This window comes from Monodelphis domestica, chromosome 5 (assembly GCF_027887165.1).
Source record: "Monodelphis domestica isolate mMonDom1 chromosome 5, mMonDom1.pri, whole genome shotgun sequence".
NCBI lineage: Eukaryota > Metazoa > Chordata > Mammalia > Didelphimorphia > Didelphidae > Monodelphis > Monodelphis domestica.
Window position 1 is genome coordinate 22,903,492 of NC_077231.1, and position 5,418 is coordinate 22,908,909.

The window sequence follows — 5,418 nt, forward strand, 5'->3', positions numbered from 1 at the left end:
ACTCTTATACTTAAAAAAAAAAAAAGAAATTAAATGCTATTTTCTCAAAAATCTCACCATTTACTTTGTGACTATCCTAATTTTACCCAACTTCCAAGAACAAAAACCCCCAGCAATTCACTAAAAGAACACTTAATGTCATTAAAAAAAAACAAAAACAAAAACAAGCCTTACTTTCTGTCTTAATAAGACTCCAAGACAGAAAGGCAAAGGCTAGGCAATTGGGGTTAAGTGACTTGCCCAGAGTCACACAGCAAGGAAACGTCTGAAGCTAGATTTGAACTCCAGGCCTGGAGCTCCATCCATGGTGCCACCTAGCTGCCCCTTAATATGTTATGTTTATAGCTTTATTCTTAGACATTTTTTTTTTTACTTTTAAGTCAGCAGCAGTTCTTCACCTTCATTTTCTTTTACATGTTAAGTAAAGATTTTCACCTATTTTCTCAAATTCATTTACTCTTAAGTAGTTTACCAAATTAAATGAGAATGCTGGGTATTTCCTAAACTTAAAAAGTCCTTAATGCCGAATTCATTTATTTCAGGGTTTTCAATTTTCTCATGGAGAAAAAAAAAATTAATTCAGCCATAACTCAACTTTATATTTTGCCCACCTGTTATTTCCACAACACAATCTTGGATAGTAAAATCCGGTGTATGTTGTCTTAATTTCTATTGTATAGGGAGGGAGAGATCATCAAGAAAATCTGTAACCAGTATGTGGAAAGCCTGGAGAATCCATGCTTTCCCCTCAAGGTTCAATTATTATATTTTATCCACTCCTCAATCCATTTAATTATCTGATCTAAATTACTCTCTAGTTCTTCTGGTACATTGCTGGGCAGCCGGTGTACTATTTCAGGCTTGTAGGAGGCCATGGCTTCTTCATAAAGAATTTGGAAAATTTCACACTGAACATTGTCCTGTAGTTTCTTTATACTGTATCCCCTCTTTTCAAGTCTTGTATATAATACAGAATTATCTGTTTGAAGTACAAAAACTATATGAAACCATCGTTCGGGGAAGAAGTCACAGCCATGGTAATCAACGATAACTCCACCTTCTTTCATTTTATTTTCTAACTCATCAACTACTCTGTCTTCATCCAAAATGGGACATACATATTCTTCATCAAAGCCATCATATAACTTCTTGTGCTAAATCACCCACATTAACGTATTTCAGTCCTGTTCTTGATGCAAGTTCTTTACCAAGTGTGGTCTTTCCAACCCCTGGTGTACCCGTAAGCAGGATGTTGGACAGCCTCATGGTCTCAGTGGTGCTGGCTCCGCCCCAGCCGCCCGCTTGCTCTCCACCGAAAGAAATTCTTAAATGACAATTTCCAAGAATATAAAGGTTAAATTCAAGAGCCACAAAGTGAAGGAGAAAATACTTCATGCAGGCAGACAGAAACCATTTTTAAATACCATGGAGTTGAAATCAGAATCACTCAGGACCTAGTTTCTTCTAAAGTATCAAAAAATCATGAAATATGATATTCAGAAAGGCAAAAGATTTGAGTTTACATCCCAGAGTCACTTATTCAGCAAAACTGAGTATATTATTTCAGAGGAAAAAATGGTCACTCAATAACCTAGGATATTTCCAAACATTTCTGAGGAATAAGCCAGTCCAAAAACAAGACACAAGAGAAGCCCCAAAAGGCAAATAAGAAAGAGAAAATTTAAGGGACTCATTAAGACCAAAATGTTTATGTATCTATATGGAAAGGGGATTTCTGTAATTCTCAAAAATTACTCTTAGTATTAGAGAAGATAGAAAGAATTTACTCAGACAGAGGGTGGAGAAGTAAGCTGATTATGATGATATAGTGTATATGTAAATGTGATGATATGGAATGATATGTATGTATCATATAATATGTGTGCATATGAATGATATATTTAAAACCAATCAAGGGCTGAGAGGGTTGCAATGAGAGAAAAGGAAAGAGAGAGATAGAATGGGGTTAATTATATAACATAAATAGATATGAAAAATCATTATAGAGAGGGGAGTATAAGGGTTGTCATGGGAAAAGATTAAACTTCACTTTCATTGTAACTGTCTTAGAGAGGGGAAAACAAGTGTCTTACCCTAATCAGACGGGTATAGAATTCTATTTTACCCTACAGAGAAGTAGAAGGGGAATAAGACAAGGGAAGAGGGAAGCAGTTGGAAGGAGGGGGAAGTGGAGTGAAATGACAAAAAGGCAAAATACTGGTGAGGAGGAACAGAATGAAAGGGAATAGAACAAGATTTAAAGGAGATAATAGGATAGAGGGAAATACACAGTTAGTAATCATAATGCTGAATGTGAATTTGATGATCTCACTCATAAAACAGAAGTGGATAGTAGTGTGGATTAAAACCCATAATCCTACTACATATTGTTTCCAAAAAACACATTTGAAACAGAGTGACACATACAGATTCAAGGTAAAAGGCTGGAGCAGAATTTATTATGCAACACCTACAATAAAAAAGCAAGAGTTACAATCATGATGTCAGACAAAGCTAAAGTAAAAAATAGATCTGATTAAAAGAGATAAGGATGGAAATTATATCTTGCTAAAAGATACTATAAACAACAAACTACTTAAGATACCTAGTGTTCTTGGGTTACTTAAGAAATGTATCATTATTATGGCAATGGATAGGAGGAAATATAGACAGATAACAGAGAATAGGTTCATTATGGTGGAATGATGTTTTTTTTTTCTTAATCAAGGAATTTTTAACAAGGAATACACTAGGAAAAGGAAAAAAGAGAAACTTGGAGGTAAATTATGTCACATGAAGAGGCATGTAAAATTAATATATAGAAGGGAAAATAAGGGATAGTGGCAGTCAATGCTTAAACACTGCTCTCACTATAACTGACACAATTTGGAAATAACATCTACATTCAGTTAAGTATAAAAATCTATCTTACATCAAACTGGGAAAAGTTACAGGAAGCCTCTCTAACAAGGGCTTCATTTCTAAAATATATAGAGAACTGAGTCAAATTCATAAGTATTTCCCAATTGGCAAATGGTCAAAGGATATAAACAGGCAATTCTCTGATGAAAATATTAAAACTATCTTTTGACACATGAAAAATGTTTCAAAACATTATTGATTAGAGAAATGAGAATTTAAACAACTCTGAGGTACCACCTCATACCCAAAAGATTGGTTAACCTGACCAAAAAGAAAAATGATAAATGTTGGTTGGGATGTGAAAAAACCCAAATACTAATATTTTGTTAGTGGAACCTCAAACTGATACAACCATTCTAGAGAAAAATCTGGAACTAAGCCCAAAGTGCCATCAAATTGTGTATAACATTATTACCACTTATAGATCTCTATCCAAGAGAGATTAAAGTTAGGAGAAAAGAACCTACCCATACAAAAATATTTAGAGCAGTTCTTTTGGTGGTGTTAAAAGAATAGGAAACTAAAGCAATGTCCATCAATTTGGAATGGCTGAACAATTTATTGTCTATGCTTGTAGTGGAATACAATTGTGCCATAAGAAATGACAAAAGAGACAATCATCAAAAAAGCTGGAAAGAAATGAAGTGATGCAAAGTGAAGTGAGCAGAACCAGAATATTGTATACAGTAACAACAATAAAGCATGAAGATCAACTGTGAATGAATTAAGTATAATAAAAAAGGCAAGACTCCAGAACAACTCTAAGACTCATAACAACAAAAACAACAGATATCCACTGCCATAAAAGGAACAGACAGAAGAATCCAAATGCAAATTGTAATATACTATTTTACCTTGTTTCTTCCTTGAACTTTTCTCTAGTGTAGTCAATGTGTCTTCTTTCACAACATGAAGAACATGAAAATATATATTGTATGATTGTACAATATATATGTATTGTGTAAATAGTTATGTTAATAATGCACTGTAATACATTTGGAACATTTATCTGTGTCATTTAATAGTTAGCTTTCTGACTAAATTTTCTGTCTGTTTATTTGTTGAACATCTTAGTTTAAAATTATTTTTTTTAATAAAGACGAATTTGGATCTCTTTTTAAAAAAACTGAGGGGAGGCAGAAGAGGAGGAAGAAGAGGAGGGAGGCAGTTGCTGCTGTGGCAGCTGATGCTGCTGTGGCGGCTCCTGCCGCAGTGGCCGCAGCAGGACGACCCACCGGCCTTGGCGACAGGAGAGCAGAAACGGAGATGCTGAGTGAGTGAGCCCCGCTCTGTAGAGGGAGTCCTCCCGGAGTCTTGGTGGCAACACCCTGAATACTGAAGTGTTGACTACAATCGTCCACTATGCTTGAATACAAGCTACTTGTTCTTGGCTCGCTTAGGGGGGGTTGGAAAATCTGCCCTGACTGTACAGTTTGTTCAAAGAATATTTGTTGAAAACTATGATCCTACGATAGAAGATTCTTATAGAAAGCAAGTTGAAGAAGATGCTCAACAATGCGTGCTTGAAATCTTGGACACTGCAGGGACGGAACAATTTATGGCATGAGAGATTTGTACGAAAAATGGGCAAGGCTTTGCATTAGTCTACTCTATCACAGCACAATCCACATTTAATGATCTACAAGATCTTTGAGAACAAATACTTCGAGTTAAAGACGCCAATGATGTGCCAATGTTCTTGTTGACAATAAGTGTGACTTGGAAGATGAAAGAGTTGTAGGAAAAGAGCAAGGACAGAACCTAGCAAGACAATGGAACAACTGTGAGTTCTTGGAATCCTCTGCTAAATCAAAGATAAACGTTAATGAGATCTTTTATGATCTAGTCCGGCTAATTAACAGAAAAACTCCAGTGCCTGGGAAGGCCGTAAAAATATATCATGTCAATTGCCTTAATATACAGATGCATTTTAGCTCTGAGCCAGGTGTGAAGAATTGTTGCCCAATTCAACAGTGCCAGCAACATCCCAACTTTATTAAATCTACCAACATCTTAAGCGGACTTTCCTGTGATGGTACCCTTTAAGAAGTGGATGAAAAACTCCTATATCACTTTGCACATTCTAATCACTTTGCACATTCTAATCACTTTGCACAGTGCCACAAGCAATTTTTACTCTGAGTATGCAACTGGTAAAATCAGAGGCTACATCCAGTATTTTTGCTAAGAGACATTGTTCATCCACCAATGATGTACATGTATGAGAATAGTGTACTGTATACTTTAACTCACCCCATCCTTTCTATTGGAGAGTACAATTATGTAAATCCTAAAAGCACCACTATTTTAGCATAATAAAAAGAAAGTCCAAAGAGCTCCTATAAAGACTACTCCAGATAACCTGCTTCTTTGATATTTGTAGCTTATTGTAGTTTTTTTAAAAGAAATACAAGGTCATCATCATTGTACAAAAGTGCTTTGATTAACACAGCTATATGTTTTGTTTTTTTTGAAACCTGGGGAGACAGTGATTTT

The 5,418-nt window shown here is 35.4% G+C and overlaps 2 pseudogenes; one reads left to right on the plus strand and one right to left on the minus strand.

The window, feature by feature from the left end:
- Nucleotides 1-595: 595 nt before the first annotated feature.
- On the minus strand, nt 596-1,266 carry LOC100012166 (adenylate kinase isoenzyme 6-like; annotated as a pseudogene).
- A 3,018-nt stretch (nt 1,267-4,284) lies between these two features.
- Nucleotides 4,285-4,968, plus strand: LOC100618294 (ras-related protein Rap-1b-like; annotated as a pseudogene).
- Nucleotides 4,969-5,418: the final 450 nt, after the last annotated feature.